General features: G+C 42.0%; 1 long non-coding RNA gene across 1 annotated transcript in view; it reads right to left on the bottom strand.

Annotated features, from left to right (window-relative positions):
- LOC310886867 overlaps nt 1–18095 on the bottom strand; it is a 39063-nt gene extending 20968 nt beyond the window's left edge. Inside the window, exon 1 of the long non-coding RNA XR_014575513.1 lies at nt 17569–18095. This is a non-coding gene — a long non-coding RNA (uncharacterized lncRNA). The remainder of the gene's footprint in view (nt 1–17568) is intronic.
- Nucleotides 18096–18431: the final 336 nt, after the last annotated feature.

The raw sequence follows: 18431 nt of genomic DNA, 5'->3' as shown, positions 1-18431 counted from the left end.
ATTCAACTGCAACTGCATCAGGGCAACCCTATCCAGTTGGGTCACCTGGCTGTCTTGCAACATACATAAACTGAACATTGCATCTGCAAACAGGAGCACGTTAAGCACTTTTTCATGCTTGTCTGATAACATGTCGGACTGGGGTTACTTCTCCATTAGACGCACTGGAGAACAGCCATGACACTGTAATTAAAAGGCCATTAGAGCCATTTTTCCTTTTATCCATATAAAGGGAGGAACCCTTTGAACACTCACATTCGCCAGAAAAGGCCAACCTGCCTCAAAGCTGCTCTTTTAGGCTGCCTTATCTTCCACACACCCCTTTTATAAGACCTATTAGCAACGCTGCAGAAATCCTTTAGATGTGGCTTTCTGTTTTGAAAATAAGCAGCCCAACTGATCTTTTGCACTGAAAAAAACAAAAACACCAAGGAAAAACCAAAGATCAATGCTCACATTGCACTGCCTGCGTACCTGTGATGGGAAAAAGGGCAGAAGACTAATTCCATGCTCTGCAGAGCTTGCTATTACTAGCAAAAAGCATGCAAAAGATAAAGTGATGCAAAAACAACTAGACAGCATTCCCTGAACGTGCTTTGCTTTTGAGTTTTCTTCAGCAGGATGCGTGCTTGCAGGACCAAGAACTGCACCGATTTGGTTAGGTTTTGCTGATCTTTTCTCACCACATGCAAAGCTCAGTTAATTAAAAAAGATGACAGCAAGTTTGTCCGTCTCTGCGGCTTGGATCGAGTGACAATATATGCTATCAGAATCTCTTGGGAAACAACTCTAGCAGGGAAAAGACAAAAAGGCCCTTCGTCAAATCACAACAGCAGTTTTGCACAATTTCAGTATGCGTAAAAGTTGCTTATGTAAAAAGTGTCCCTAGTAAATCCTCGGGTATTGACCCTTTTACATCAAACACCGGAGGTAACAGGTTTAGGGACCACTCTTCTCACTACCCCTACCTCACCATTTCTGCTTTAAATATTTCTCAAACTGCACAACATGGATTAGCTGATGTTTGTAAAGTTTTGACTCAAAAGATAACTACAAACATAATGGTTCCAAGAATTTAACACAAGAAAAAAAGTCAATACTTTCCTAAGGCTTTTATTTTCAAATATAGCTGTGAGGATACCCCCCCTTTTTTTTCCCCAAAGCTTTTCAAGTTCTTTTGCTTCAAGCTGATCCTCATAATTAAAAGAACTGATAAAAAAGCCTATGTTAACAGGATCTGTGCATATTAGAGTTCATTAAAATGTAATTCCCACAAAACAGGACATTTTAATCCATCCATACTTGGGAAAAGAGGGAGAAAATTAATTTTTTTTCCCTGCATGTATCTGTAGGCCATATGTGTTAATTACAATTTACTTGTATAAATGAGAAAATTATACATTAGCAAGTAGTTAACTAGTTATTAACTCAATTATTCTTCAGAGACTAGGGAGAAATTACACTCCCAGCTAAGGTGTCCATTCTAGCTTGTATGTTAGTGTTTTGCATGTTCTTTAACCTACAAAGAAGATAAAGCAATTCAAACCTTACTACAAACCCTGCTTAAGCACTGTAAGCTACGCAGAGAAAGACTCCTACGTCCATCTTACAGGCAGGTAAACTGGGGTGGGGGCTACACGCAGCCAACACGCCGCCCCACCTGGCTGCACTGCAAGAAGTACGAAGCTGAGCAATGACCTGAGGTGGTGAGGATACAGCAGAAGGGGCGAGGAGAGATGAGCAGTCAGCCCGACAGCTTTGTGGCACCACTATACCTTACAGGGACACATCGCACGTTAGTGGTTTGTTTTAAAGTTAAAGGGTGCTTCTTGACCAATTGTGAAAGAAAGCATCTCGAGTCAGATGTAGTCATTCTCTTCTCCTTAGTTCCCCTGCCTGCGAAACGATAATAGCTACAGCGACCTTGTTCTTTGAGAGCTACTGATTAAAATGATTACATAAGCATTAGATACTGCTTTTTAGAGATTTTTCCATACAGTTATCAGTCCCATCACGTGCATGAATCAATACATGATTCCTGAACTGCAGCAAAATATTCTAAAATTATTTGTAGATAAGAAACATCGGTGCACAAAGTGACTATTGTTTGGGGGTTCCTCCTGTCACCTTTACTCCTGCTCAGCTGATTGTAATATTGCAATAACTAACAGAAAAATCAGATTTTAGGGAGACATCGCCCTTTCAGTTAATGTTTTAAACTCAGTGCAGTTGTCCAGGCGGTGACTGAAGAACAGTACTTAGCCAGCTATGCTGCTTTTGGTTCCCCTTGTCCACATACACTATCAGACTACTAGGAGTCATTTTAGCAACAAAAAGAATCCCACTTGTTTGGTAAAGAAATGCCTGACACCAACTGGCAGCTCCCATCTCCCTGCCTACTCGGAGGAAATTTGGCTGAAATCTGTGTGCTGGTATGAGTCACTGCACAGAGCAGAGAATCGCTGTCAGGAGCTGGGGGGAGATGGTCCAGAACTTGTCAAATTTTCAACCGGGATAAATTGATTCCTTGGAGTAACACTGTTTTCCAGTGGTGTATTACCTGTTCAGTGTATCAGCAACACCATTTGATAAAAACATTCAAAATAACAGACACCCAGTCTTGAAGAGAAACAGGCCAAGTATATTTGTACATGAAGTCGCTGGCTTTTTCTTTTCAAGAGGTATAGTAATGTTTTTCACAAATGCTGTATCCTCAGTCTAACTGCTATGTAATGAACTGTTGATAGATGACAGCAATCATGAGTGACTGCTATTATATCTTATTCTGTGACTGGCAGAATGAATAGCATGAATTCATTCCAGAGTGAATGAATGCCTTCAAAGAACCTTTCACAAAACAGGAGCCTTCAAAGCGGGGTTACCATTTCCAACAAAGATTCAATATTGCTCTGATTTATTTTTCAGATGGAGGGCCAAGCTCATCCTTATTTCAAGTCTTTTGAAGTCAGACACCAGAGCTGACTTTGGTTCAAATTTTAATATAAAGGGTATTTCTTAGAAAACAATTGTTACTGTACCTACTAATCGTATGGCATTGTACAGAAAGTACAGTTGTACTGCTGTCAGCTGGCGGCCACCCAGCACACAAACACTTAACCCATTACTTCACTGTGCCACCCTGCAGCTGGACTCACCGCCCAGCTCTTGAAGGCAATGAGATTTTTAACGTTCACTGAAGACAAGGTGAGATGTCCCAGTTGAACAGCTGACAGCACGATCTCAACTTTGCCCTTGCTTACACTCCCTGCTACACTGCCATGCTGTTTACACCAATCTGCATCGTGGTTCTGGATGAATTAATTGCTCATTCAATTAATTGTTCATTCTTCTCATGCAACACTCCCACTTCCTCCCTCCCCTTAGGTTATAAAGGCTCTAACACAAGCCCTGTTCTGCTGATGGCCAATGTAACTAAGTAATCAACAGCAAAAGCCCAGCAGAGGAAGGTACAATGTATGATTTGGCGATGACCACTCTGAGACAGACTACTGCTGTTGCAGTCTTGAAAAAATTCTTGTCAGATGAAAAACAAAGTTAGATTTATTACAGCTGTAATGCATGCCATTTTATTTTATTCTACACAACTCTGGATTTTACTCTAGACAAGGCTAGTATACTGCTTTCATATGGAGTGATATAAGTGAAATGAGTACATCTGTATTCAACGATTCAATGCATCCTGACCTACAGTACAAGACATATCTTCCTCCATATTCCACCTGCACCACTGAGCGATGAATTATGGAATGCTGCACAAGGCTGGAGAAACCCCGATCTCATCTTCACATCAGTGAGAGCCAAGTATGTAGCAGCTGTACACAACCCGAGAGAAATAATCAGTTTCACACACCTGATACACAGTACAGGCATGAGGAATAGGTCCAACTGCAAGGCTGCATAAACCCACGAAGTACGAAGAGGCTACGGTTTCATTTCTGAAGCTGAACCCCCAGCGCTTCCATCCCAAAGGAAGACAACAGCACATAGACTAATCTCCAGGCAGCCACGGGCTTTATCCTGCAACACGCATCTCCGTACTAAGGCAGTACAGAGAAGTGAAGATGGGCGTGAAAGGAGAGAGACCATTTTCAACAGCACTTGTGGATTCAACTCACTTGTGGATTCCCACCACCACCGTTAGCACAGATTCTGAGCAATTCTGAGCACAGGGGCTGTGTGTAATGAGAGGGCTCAGTTGGCCTGCAGCATTTGGTGAACTGCACGTGTGTTAAACGGGCTGCCCCCTCCAACCTGGTAACTCCCCGCTCCTCTCTGGAGGTTACTTGTGAAATCTTCCAACCGCTACAGTGAACCAGATAAAACTCACGAGGGAATTAGGAAATTTGCCTCCCACTGTGTGTATTGAATCATAAATGATAAAAATAAATAAATAAGCCCTCAAGTTTCCCTCTGAACTGCAGAGTAAATACTTCTTAAGTGTGGAGCAAGTGGTTTGAAGAGCTTGTTTCACTTGTTCCATGCAAATATCAAGATTAACAAAGAGATTAATTATATCCCATTTTTCTTCTTACAAAGGATACAGGCAAATTTAGAATAACAAAAATAAACCCTCTGGATAAATATTCATAACAGTGCTGAGCAGTACAAAAGCAACTCATTTTTTATGTAGAAGGGGGGAGAAAACAAACTGTCATGAGTGCTCCAGAAGCATAAATACATATTAAGTAAGGAAGTCTCAGAGGTACACTTCCTCGGTCTGTGGAAAGAGGGCTGGGGGCTCAGAAGGCTGTGCAACATCTCACGGTCTCAAGGCCTGAACTCCAGTTAGAGAATTCAAAATGAAAACTGGACTTGGACCACAACAAAACACGTATCTGTTCCTATTTCTTTCTGTTCTTGTGAGAGCTGTAATCGGGGGTTCAGGTCTCCCAACAGCTTCGAAGCTCAGGAGGATTTTGCTTTGAGGTGCAGCGGCAAGTTCTGTCTGTGTTATTAGCTGATTGAGTGCGTTATGCAGGGAACATCAGCCATGCACAAAAGAAAAGTGGCACCATCCCTGCACCCACCTTTCCACACTTCGGTGATAAATAACAGCCCGATTCCCGAAACACGTGTGGCATTGAAGATTGAAATGCTGCGTGAGAAACAAACTGATCGTGCAGTTCACAGCAGGTTTGGACTGAGGCAGAGAACTTCGTGTTTATTTTTCTCCGAGATCCCACTTCACCCAAATACACACTTATCTGAGCACTGCGCATTAGATAGGCAACTACAGCATACCATTACACCAACAGGTGCTCTTCTATAGACTAACAGCAGTACCGGTTCTTGAAGTTCTTTGGCAAGCTCTTGTATTATTTAGTTTAGAATTAAAAGCCTTTTTTTTTTTTGTCCTTGAAGTCACACTATCAGTGGGATTCTCAGATATTATCTTTCAATTTCCAAGCTTTACAAAACCAAATCCCCCTAGCAACAAAATGTGTTTTTTAAATTATCATCATACCTAATATCCTGATCATTAGAGGCACTGAATCATAGTTTCTGCATGCTGATAGTTTGTGACGCGGTCTTGTGTAGGTGGTTGAAGCGATTCAGTTCAGATAAAAGAAGATACCAGGTTATCTATAGTCATTAGATGACTCCTCAAGACCAGTAGGTTTAGAAGGCTATGGACAGAGAGTACACAACCCTGGGACATGCAGATTTGCAAAGATTTACTCATTTATGCAAGGAACAAAGCTCAATAGCTTGAAATATAGTGCCAACTGCTGAAGAGCACTTAATTCTTGCTGGGGCAGATCTGGATTTCACTTTTTGAATACAGAAATCTAATAGAAACTCCATAATTCTTTGTGGCATCCCTTGAGCTCTTTTGGACTTTTCATCCAGTTTCAGGCAATTCCAGAGCTCACTCTTGCATGGAAATTCATACATGAAAACATCCATGAGGTCACCTGCTGTGTAACATATATTTAACTTGCATCACCGCTGGACAAAGTGTTACACAATGGTTCCTCATCACATATGATGAAGGAACAACAAACACAACACGTGTTTTTGAAAATGACTGTAATGATACATTACTTAAAAAACAAACAAAAAACAACAAAAAACTAAAAACTGACCACATTGGTCAGAAAATCAACACACAACTCTAATCCAGCATAGTCCCAGCACAATGTGGCACCTGCACTATCTGCATGCTAGAAATTAAACCCACAGTGCAGCTCAGTTCACAAAAGATTTAGGTCTTCAGCGGCTAATTTGGTTAGATGTGAAAACCTTTGTGAAATCAAACTATCAATCTCTCATTCAAAAGGAGCAAAAACCTCATGGGGAATAAACAAACATTGTTATTAATTGGGCTGCCCAAACTTGCATCCCTGCTAATGCCAAAATATATATATATTTTCTTTTTGCTCAATACTGCAACTCAGTCAGCCAAACCTATCTGGGAAGTTCAGGTCACAGATCTCACCCAAACTAATTGAACAGGTGAATTTAGGTCCAATTTGCATTGGCATTTTAACACATTTGTTTTTAAATGAAGTGTGTGTGTATGGGACAGACTTAGGATTGCCATATCTGCTAGAACACCAGATGTAATTCATGGTCCTTAAATTATCACCTAATGGAGCCATTACACCTCAACAGTTATGTATAATCCCATCCAGAATCTGACAGCCCTTAAAACACAAAGTACCACAATTACTTAAATCAGCCATTAGGAATCTAAAGTTTGGGTGCATTTCCTAAGCTCTACCTTTCCATGCTTACTTTTAAAGCCTCATTTTATCTTCTTTTGTGCTGGCAAAAAGACCTGAGTCATCATCCCGGCACAGCACTTTTTCTTTCACCTTCCTTCAGGAAAATGCTTAGGCACACACTTGATTCTAAACATGCACTTACACGCTAGGCTTTACATACTCTTGTAAAGGCTCCCAATTCGTATTGGCTGTGTATTGCCTTGCCAATGAGTCTGGCTTCAGTCCTTAAAGCCTCCTACAAGGCACACGAAGCCCCTCGTCATGCCTGTGCAAGGTCCATCTTTTCTAAGGGTGATGGATGCCACCTGGAACGCTGTTACGGTTAAGTGGAAGCAGAACAGGAATGGACTTCACTCTGCTCCACGTTATCTCAGTTACAATAACATTTGAGTGCTTTTCCAGAACACTGGAGTCAACACGAACAACATCTGTCACTTGGTGTTTGAAGGGAGTTTATCTGAAGGACTGGAAATAAAAAAATGCCTCCAGGGTTTTTATTAGTGGGAACAAGGGAGTGCTTCTGCCACTTGCAGCACACGAGGTCTGCAAAGGTTAAGAACCACCAGCACAGATGCAGAGCTGTGCAACGCAGGATTTATGCTGCAGTGTTTTCAGTATCTGCAGGGAAGGAACCAAGGAATTTGAACTCAGATCTCTGCAGTACTTCTACAAGGCTGCTACTCTTAAATATATATATATATATATATATGTTTTTAAAATAAAAGGTCACAGAAAGAGCCCTGGAAGGCACCTCAAGATACCTTTTCTTGAGGCAGGATCACACACGCCTGCCTAAGCCAGACTTGGCAGATACATGAGTGTTTATGTTAAAATTTTACAGTGGAGGGAAAGATCACGACTCCTCTCAGTAAGATGGGGCACATTCCACTCCCCATGGAACCAGCACCAGCATCTGTCCACCAGCATCTACCCAAAGATCTGCACTGGTGCAAGCTCCAGCCTGTCCCTTGGTAAACATGAAAACCTCCCAAGCCTGGTGCTTTTTTGCCCACAGCTGAAGGCTGTTCTCAGGTCCTTGCTTATTCTTCCCCACTACAATAAATCAACCCAGTAATTTCAACCTTTCCTGCAAGTCATTTTTTCCCTGGGAGCTTTTACTTTCTTTGTTGCTTATCGCTGGATTCTTTCCACCCCATCGAACTATCTTCTCCACACAACAGCACCCGAGGCATGTACCGTTCCCCCAGGGGAGGTCTCGCCAACGCTAAGCAGAGTGGAATAATTACCTCCTGTGTTCCACATGCAATATGGGTCCAATATCCAAAAACGTCATTTGCCTTTTCTGCAGCTGAATCCCATTTCGACTCAGTTCGTAACACCACATCCTCTACCTCCTCACTAATTATTCCATATTACATATCTTTACATTTGTTTCCTCCTTTCTCGTCTTCATTAAATGTCATCCTTTTGATACAGGGACATTTTCCCAATGAATCAAAATTATTTCAAGTTGTATCCTATCTTCCAAAGCACTGACAACACCCACCTCTCCCTTCAGGTTAGTTTCAGATACGAACTAAGTAATTGAGGAGTCTCTAAGATATCTTACTGAATGTTTAATTTAATACGCAACACATTTACAGCCACTTAAGATTTCACAGTTGACATTATTCTATATGACCTCCCCAGAAGAATGCCACGCGACATCAGCCAGACAGTACTCACGCTGTCCTGATTAGAGAAAGTTGCTCCCTAACAGATAGATTGAAAGACACTTATTATGAAACTTTTGGTGGGATAGGATTTCTGACACTCAAGTGACGATCTGTGCTACCAGTAAGTACGTGGCAGTAGGATTTAGGACTTAGAAACATAGGCATGAATGTATAAATACATTCTTGTACACTCAGATTTGTTATTTTCAACTCACCACCTATTTAAAAAATTCGATAGAATTCATAAAACGTTTATTTAGAAAAGCTTTTTGTTTCACCTTTCACTGGTAATCAGAAAAAAAAATCAAGAAAAATCAAGCTAGACCTTTAATGACATTTTGACTTCTTTTTTGGAGCAATTTAAGGTAACAGCACATTTTATATATTGGATGCAACAGAGACAGAACTTAATACATATAATTATGCAGTTTGCAAATGTGACAGCTCTGATGTTGCTGCAGTGCAAGTCTATGCAGTTAAATTAGAATCATAATGACAGTAATTATACTAATTAGCCTTTTTTTCTAGTTTGTTACCAGCAAAGTTTTGCATATTTACGTGAGTAACAGCTACTTCAGCTTTCTCCTGAAAATCCACCATAACCAATTCACTAAATAGCCAATTTATCACAGCCGTGTAATACACAAGTAACATTCAGAGATGAAAAGGCAGATGCTAAAAGGGTAAGACTTAAAATCCATACAATGTTTTTCATAAATTATTTACATGCACAGTCTACAACTGTAATGCTTAGAAGTTTAGACAGGCGTAGGGTGAAGTATTTAATGCAATCCACAGGCAGCACCACGCTGACGTGTACGAGTACACACACACAACAAGAGACTGCTCTGCAAATGACATGGAAACAGCAAGGCGCCCGGTTCTCTAGCCCAGAGACAAGGCTTTGAGCAGGACCTATTAATCAAAGTGCTTTCAAACCACATTTCACTCTTAAGATGTGAAAAGCATAATGCACTGTGGATGCAAAGATCTCAGAGACAGACTCTGAATGCAGCTAAGTCCCAGACACATTCTGCATTTCACAATATCAAGGGGATTCCCACAAATCTAACTGGATACAAAGCACACAAATAGGTGGGTTTTTTTTGTTTGTAACATCAGGACATTTTTAATGCCCTTAAAATTGCTACAGTGCACTTCCAAGGAGTATATTAAGATTACTATTATTAAAGTGCCACCTAGATGTCCCCAATAGGAAACATACATACATGCAGACAGTACAGAGCCAGGATCATCAGTCACATCAGATCATCTAGCGCTTGGTATCAGCTACATCAAAATCCGCTGCTGTCCCTCTCAACTTATAACAGAAGTTATTAGTATTAATGAATAATTTGGTTTCTTTTCTAGCACTGAAGATGTCTGGAAACAAAGCCATTATGATTTTTCCCAGGCCTTGAGCCTGACTCAGAAATGCTAACACTAAAAAGACTCCGACCTCGTGGATCTTTGCAGATTTCCGGGATTCTCACACTAAAAGACAACTGTTATTCTGGTAGATTATTTCTCAGCCAACTGATGACTGTCCTAAGCACAATGAGTAAGTAGTCTACAGCCCAGTGCCAGAATCCAGGTTTGCTTTCTTTCAAGTGTACTTCAAGAACTGAAAAAGGAAAAAATGAAAGAAATTTCCCACTTCCTCACTGACTCACGTCGGCTGAAACTCCAGAATCCTGAGGTTATCCTTTCCCTTTCTTTAGGCCAGCTAGCAATGTCAGTGCCTGAACTTGGGCAGGGGAAGACTCTGGAGCATTTTTCTGTTGACTGACAGAGCTGCACATTATGCCTGCACTGTTGAGTAACGGGGATAACAAACACTGCATGGTCTGTACCCCATCCACGCGCTGTATTCATGGTCATCCCACAAGCCTGCATACATCCTGAATTATCCTTCTGGACAGCACGCTCAAACTGCTGTCTGCTCTAGAATACAAACCTTGATTGAGTGCAATCTTGAGGGCAGGCTAAAGCAACCATTAACCCAGGACAGACGTAGCCATAGGATAGAAACACTGAGTTCCTTGGAGTAGCACAGCTCAGAGGCGCTTCCTGCTCAGGATATATTAGGACGTGGAAACCTGCCCGAGAGAAATACCCTGCCCAGAACAACGCCAAATCATAAAAAGCACCACTGGCCTTGAAAACGGCTTGTCAAGGCCACTTACATAAAGCAGCTGCAGCTCCCATCCAGCTTCAGAGCATGAACTTTCGGATCGGTCAGCCCTGCGTGCGGATGTCACGCTGTGGTTAAAGGACGGGACAGAGCCACAGAACGGGTCATTAAATTTAACACTTACTCTAAACGGTAGAGGTTTGACACTGATTCTGCTGGTAAACACCTTTAACTTATACCTCTAAAAAGCATTCACAGCTAGAGCTAGTGTGATATTAATAGCCCCTAAAGCGGCCTAATTAAGGAACTGCAGCTTTCATTCACTGAAGCCAGTGACTAGGAACCCCCACGCTCCCCTAGGTGTGGTAACACGCCTGATCGGAAGTCTCATCCCCAAAAGGGATGAGCAATTGCAGGGAGCACTGTATCTGATAAACAGTTGAGCTCTCACTTCAGTACCTAACAGAAGTGGCTGGGTTTTCAAAAAAGGATTGAGACAGCTAATTACATAGACAATCTGACTGCAAGTGCTGCAGAGCTCATGGGTGCCGGGTTCACTTAGAGCTGGATCCCCTCCAGATTTGTTATTCCCCAACAGGGACACAAGACAAGCTCTCCACTGTTTTCATCAGCCGGCCACTTGCACTGCAGGTGTTGTAGTGACAATTGCTAACAGCTTTACCTGAGCCTGTCTGCACGAGCAATTTCCACACCACCATCACATTTTTGGAAGTTTATTACTGAGTTACAAAAAGTGGCTTTGAAGTTGAAATTCAGTAATCAACATGGACTGAACTTGGGGATGTTCTTTTATTCTCCCTGTTTTAAAGTGACAAAATAGAAAAAAAATGAAATTTATCTAGTTTCAGGCTTTTGCTGTTGCTGCTTTTTTAAATACTTCTGAACAGTAATACTTTTATTTGAAATTTGAAATTTAAATTCCATTCCAGTAGTATCATACAACACAGAAACAACGGTAAGAACTGATAGCCAGGTACTCCTGCTTCTTGCAAAGACCCCTCTGACTTTAGAAAATGTATTTTCCTACAGAAAAGATCTGAATCCTTTTAAAGTCAATTTCTGACCCTTTTCTACAAAGATAGGAGACACAATTAAACAACGATTTCAGTAGGGGATCCCAAGTTCTTTCAAAATGTAATAAAAAAATCACAGCGTCAAAAGTACACAATGTGTTATAATTTGACCTTTTTTTTCCCTCTGATAAAGCTTGTTCAAGGCTGCCTAGAGTACTGCTAAAATGCCTTGTTGTATGAGAACAATTTGTAGCACAGTCTGTCATCTCTTTCCTGAAGGCACAATCTGAAAATCTGTTCGAGTAAGTAACAGCACGCATTTCACTGACTTCATTGGGCTTTTTACTGGCAAAACTTGAAGCAAAAGCTCACATTATAGGACTCTATTAAAACTATTTTTATAAATAGCACCATCTGTATGTATTTCCTGACCTCTCTAATAGCCACTTACAAGGGAGAGTGAAGCCCAGTGCATCGATTTCACTGTTGTACAGGATATTTTACATTGGCCTATGGCACACTAAGTTCCTCTCCACATTCAGAAGGTTCAGCAGGACATGGATTACGAGAACACAATTTTCATCAACTGGCATATGAGGCTGTATAATTGGTTTGTAGGAAGCTTCACGTAACGTAACATTCCATTTAAATCACGTAATATACTAAGTCAGTCAACTAACAGATCCAGTCCAAACAGTATTTGGAAGACAACTACCACATTGACAAAATCTTAAATATACCAGTCTTGGTATAAGAAAGTGTCCTGTGAAAGACTCTGGAAATAAAAGTGAAGACAAGAACATGCATTTTTTGGCTTTCAATTAAAATAGAAATGACATTACAAAGTTCCACATGGTCTATATACCCTAGAAGGATTACAAATCAGAATCACATAAAATGCTTACCCTCAGAAGGGAGTGTGCTGGTTTTAGTTGGGATACAGTTAATTTTCTTCACGGTAGCTGGCATGGTGCTATGTTTTGGATTTGTGATGAAAACAGTGTTGGAATCACACCCATGTTTTAGTTGCTGCTGAGCAGGGCTCGCACAGGGTCAAGGCCTTTCCGTTCCTCACACCGCCCTGCCAGCGGGTGGGCCGGGGTGCACGAGGAGCCGGGAGGGCACACAGCTGGCCCCAGCAGCCCAAAGGGACCTTCCACACCACAGGACGTCACGCTCGGCAACAGAAGCTGAGCAAAAGGATAAGGAAGGGGGTTGGGAGGGAAAATACATCTGAGTTATGGCATTTGTCTTATCACGTAACTGTTACACGCGATGGAGCCCTGCTATCCTATGAACTGCTAAATATCTGCCTGCCAATGGAAAGCAGCAAATGAATTCTTTATTTTGCTTTGCTTGTGTGCACAGCTTTGCTTTACCTATTAAACTGACTTCATCCAAACGCATGAGTTTTCTCACTTTAACCCTTCTGATTCTCTTCCCCATCCTGCTTAGGGGTAGGTAAGCAGCTGTGTGGTGTTTAGCTGCCAGCTAGGGTTAAACAACAAGAGAAAAAGGGAAAAAAAAAACACCACAGGAGTTGGGTATTGGCTAATCTGTTATACACTAGACCAAATTACACCGATGTACCCCATATACTACAGCATTCCAGCAAAGCCTGTGAATATAGCACATTTATGACGAACAGTTGCTCTGTCTTTTTGATAACTCTATTACTTGAGTTCAAAGAAGGTTTATGGACTAGAAAGCCTCAGGTATGGTCATGAATGTTTGATGCCTTCACATATACTATTATTGCTGTAAAGTCACTCCCCGTTGGAATTATTTCATTCTGACGGTCTGTGGTCATTACAGGCCAACGGGAGCAGTACGAGTATTAACCACTATGCACTTCCTATATTACAGGATTATTTTTGCATTGAAAATGGTACTAGCTCATTCAGCCTGTTTCTCAAAGAACACAGCATAGTCTTCAAACCTGCAAAAAGAAACTATTAGCTACCAGTATTTGTGCAGTGCCTAAAACCCAGCCTGTTAACATGAGGTGCCTACAGTCTTTTTAAAAAAAAAAAAAAAATACACGATCTATTTGGAATGACTGAAGAAGGGAAAAATTCCCAAAGCGCACACATTTTATTTTGAATACAGCAATAAATTTGCCATTAAAGCCTTTATCACACGGAAGAAAGTACTGACTATTTTAAAATTACAAACAGCCCACCCCATCCCAGTGCAGACAGATGACTTGTTTTCTATTCTCATAACACTGTCCTATGAGAGGCAGTTTACAAAGGTAACTAGCGGAGGGAATTTAATAAAGCTATTGTGGCCAAAGCAATTTCATTCCAAAGCCCTGAGAAAGCGAATCAAAACCCTTGTTGGAAATTGTATGTGTAAATTTGGCCTGGCTTATTGCAGAAAATCTCAATAGGACAACTATTCAAACAACACCCAGACAGCGCTCCATATAGGATTTGAACTTCCCTAAGGTCTCAGTTGGCTTCCACCATAGTAAGCATCAATGGTAAATTCTGACTTTAGACTGGTATCTTGTCTGTGATCTCACAAACAGGGATTTGGTTTGGGTCAGTCTCTGCTGACAATCTTTGTACTCCCTGGATTACAAGATTCAGCTGTACTGACACCTGCTATCAGCACCATGGGGTTAGTAAATGAGCGGTCCCAAAACACAAGGAAGGTACAGCATATGGTAACAGAATACCAATAAGTAAGGATTTTTTTTTTAAACAGTATACGTATATATAAATTTTAAGCCTGTAGCTCCCAAAACACTAGTCTTGGATGCCTTTAGTTTTCCATGCACACTTGGCCACCCTTAGCTTTTCTTCATATCTGTTAGATATTATTTTACATTTCAGTTCTGGTAGTTACTCGTACATTCACAAACAATAATAATAAAAATCTACCATGCTGCTGCCATTTAATATTGTGTAGATAAATTGCCACCAAGTAGAATGCAACCAGGTGTGACTTAAAACAAATAAAACCACCACAGCCCCACAACTGGTTTCTTTCTGCATCCTCCTCAAACTCAAGTTGCAGCATACAGCAATTGCTCATCCACACAGTGGTGCACAGGAACTTAACTTTTTGAAGTACTATTTAAAAGCTGTCGATTCTTGTAGGTGGTGGAGTGGGAGGGAAAGGAAAACAGGAGAAATGTATTTCTGGGTGGGGAAACGGACTAAGTAAATAAATAGGCAGCTAACTACCGTTGTGTAAGTATTGTTTGAAGAAGCCATAAGTAATCCATCTCAAAATGCTTCTCAGAGAGAAAACAAAACAAAACTTAAAAGGTCTGCAGGCTCACAGTGCCACAAAGTTAAAATTTGAGTTTGGGTATGGATCAGAAGTTAAGAGAAAGGCTCCACGTTGACTACATCTAAAATTCATTCTGATGAATGGGAGAAAAAGAAAACTCATTCATACACACCTAAGTCATCTTTGGAAACGCAAAGTGATAGGTCTGCAGTCCTGCTGGTTATACTTGTTGCAGCACTTCTGTAATACTAAAGTGCACGTCTTCATCCGACTCATTATCATTACTGAAGCGGCAAGCAATGCCTCACCCCTCAACCTTCACCCAGTGGGGAAACACCAAACATCAACAACCATTTCTCTTCTCTCTTTTTCCCCCTCAACTTCCATTCCCTCACACGTTTCAAAACACCACTACTCCTATTTTATAGATGTTATTCATCTAAAAGGTGACAAAAAAGCAAAGCAACTTCCCAGAACAATACACTACAAAAATAACAAATGAAGGAACAGAAAGACAGTCCAACTTCTCGTTATCTGGTCTGCTGCGTTATATTCCCCTCTCCAAAACAGCTTAGGACTCCCAATTACCAATTGTCTTTGGGCATTAGGTGAGGCTGCCTACCTGCACTCCTCCCAGCACGAATTAAAAAAATTGCTTCCAGGAGAATTAAATTCAGCGCCTTTTCACAACAGCTTTATCTCCCCCTCTGTGCATCACCCTGTGCACGCACTGTTTGCGCATCCTGCAGAGCGCTTGCTCTCAGCCTTAACAAGTGCTGACAGAGCCCAGCCCAATTATAAACAAGCAACTCACAGGTTATCTTCTATTGCAACATTACCTTTAAAATGCTTCAGTCATTTTTTGTCATTATTTGTCATGGCAACAGCAGTTGAGGCTTTTCTTTCCTGGCCCTCCCATTAGTTTCACTCTAAACGCCGCTCATTCTGCTCTTTGAACAAGGATATTGATTTGCTGTCCCATTGGCATCTCGGAAAAGCCTTAGCTTCCTTCTTGCGTTCTTGCAATTCAGCATCAGCCAGATCCTGGCAGATTTTCCTCCCCAGTAAATATAGAGCCTAACAGGGACTGCACGGGGAACGAACCAGCATATCAGCGGAAAGGGATGAGAGGCAATGGGAAGACCTTGGGCTGTCTGGCCATCTCTTCACAACCCCTGGCACAGGAGGGGGGACCAGGAAGATCAGCTGTGGCTCTGCTCCATCCTCAGCCACTTGCCTACCAGCAGCAGGCAGTAGGATTCCTTCTCTCTCACTTCTCTACTGTGGGCATGCCTCAAGGAGGATTTTCCTTTTATGATCTCAGAATTAGATCATGCTGTATGGCTTAAGGGCAATTCAAGTAACTTTTTCTAGAATCCCTTTATTTTAATCTTTATTCTTGGACATGAAAAGTTACCATAGCACTTCATCTACGTAACTCACCTTCTTCATTCTTAACACTTAAATACCCTTGCAATTTGGTGTTACTATAAAACATTTTATACAGAGACCCAAAAGACTGCTTATGCTTAATCTTTATTAAAAGTCATGACTGGAGAAATGCTTGAATCTTGAATGGTACTAAGGAACTTAATCTGATCAAAACAAATAAAATTAACTGACCAGATAGGTCAGTTGGGATCCAATTTAACTGATTGGCACTGACCACATCCAGAACAAGTTATTAAAAGACACCCAAAAAAATAAACCACACTGGTAACTGACACCTTCTACAGAAGCAACACCCAACCAAACTCACACCTGCAAGAAAAAAGGCTGTATTTGGGGGGTACGGCAGCAAGCTAAAGAATTCGACCGTTGTATTGTGGCTGACTTAACAGATGGTTAGCATAAGGGAAAGGATCTCCATAAAACATACACACGGGGAGCCTGTGGGCAATGTTATTCCATGGGCTGGACGCTTTATGCTTTCTTTAAGGAAGGCTTTTTGTGCCTGCCATGTTCCTCCTCCACACAGAAGCATAACGCTTCAAAACCAGCGAACCTCACATGCCACAGCGCTGCATCCAACTGCTCACCCAGCCCGGTCCAGAAGCATTTCAGACGCCTTAAATTCAAAGTTTTTGAGCTTTCCTTTTGCTGCCTAATTCCCACCTCACTCATGGCTTTTGAAGCATTCATAAAATTAAGCATCAATTAGTGCAATTGTTTCTTTTAGCATCTACTTGAATATTACTCCCCTGAATTGACCTTTCCATAATGGCCCTTTTTTATTTATTTTTTGGACGTCAACAACAGCCAATTTCTTTCACTAGCATTGACTACTTTTTACATTTATCGTGGTCACATTAGCTCAGCTAATTGCTCTGACTGCTCTGCTTGCAATCCACTTAACTTTTCAAATTACCGAGCAAGACTCAAGAACACTTTCACCAGCCTGCGCAATAGACCTTCTGTTTTTTTGTTTTTGTTTTGTTTTTTTCTCTACTTCCACCTTTGCACACTGCTTGAAATGCACAGAATTCTCAATACAAAGTTTCTCTTCTTCACAAACACAGGCTTGGATTTGAAAATCACCAAGAAAAAAAGCTGTGTTTAACGTCTCAGAAACCTCCCAGCTGCACACTCCTACAAGCCACGGACAAAAAAAACCACTTCTCAACACAAGAAGCCCCCCCCCCCCCCCATTAGAAGGCAGCAGATTCGATGATTCGATTTAAAAGATACACATTAAATACCATTTTAAAAAAAAAAAAACAAAGGCTGCTTACCTCTGCTCAGCACCACAGCCCAGCACACTCCTTGCTCCCTGTCCTTTCCAGAACCTTCTGTTAATGGCCCCTGTGCTGGCAGCAGCACCTGGGGCAGGTGCCCAGCTGGGCCTGCACCTGCAGCAAGGCTCCCTGCCCACCCCACATTGTAAAGAACAGGCTGATTTAGGCAGTTTGCTTGCTTTTTAACTTTGTTATTTGCTCTTCCTTTGCAAGGCTGGCTTTGCTCTTCTACCCTGAGGGCTTGCAGGGGTTTTACCAGAGCTCACACAGGTCACCACTGCACTCTGCGCCGCAGGCAGGGCTGCGGGGCAGGACCCACAAATCCCCTAAGGTCCCTAGACCCACAAGGTCCCTAACCCCACACAGAACTCTCCCTGCTCCTGAAGAGTCCCACCACACAACACGGTTTAAAAGCAGCTCAGCCAGAGCCCAGGAGGAGCACCTTTTGCCCTCGGCAGAATGAGAGCTAAGCAAGCCGTATATTTACTAAACCTCTCCCATGCTGCTTGCTTCACCTCACGTTTGCCACCGCAGCAAGCCCAGGTCTCCATAAGCACCTTAAACCAAGCAGGTTTCTGTCAGCGAGCCTTCTCCCTGCAGCCTTGCCCAGGGCCAGCTGCTGGCTGCTCCAGGTAAAGCCAGTAACAGGCCTGCAGGGCCTGCCCTACCCCGCTTCTTCGCCCAGCACAGGTTTTGGGGGAAGACACTCCTTGCCACCATCACTATGGCTTGTTGCGAACTGGCAACAACCGTGGTGACTTTTTAAGTGTCCACAGTCCTGCCCCCTAACTGGGTCACCCCTTTTCTAAGCTCTGTTTTCCCTTATAACATCTCCAAATGCTCCTGGATTACCTCCCTCC

This window comes from Anser anser, assembly GCF_964211835.1.
Source record: "Anser anser genome assembly, chromosome: 26".
In the NCBI taxonomy this organism is placed as follows: domain Eukaryota; kingdom Metazoa; phylum Chordata; class Aves; order Anseriformes; family Anatidae; genus Anser; species Anser anser.
Note: the sequence above shows the minus strand (reverse complement) of the source record. Positions and strands in the feature narration are given on the sequence as shown.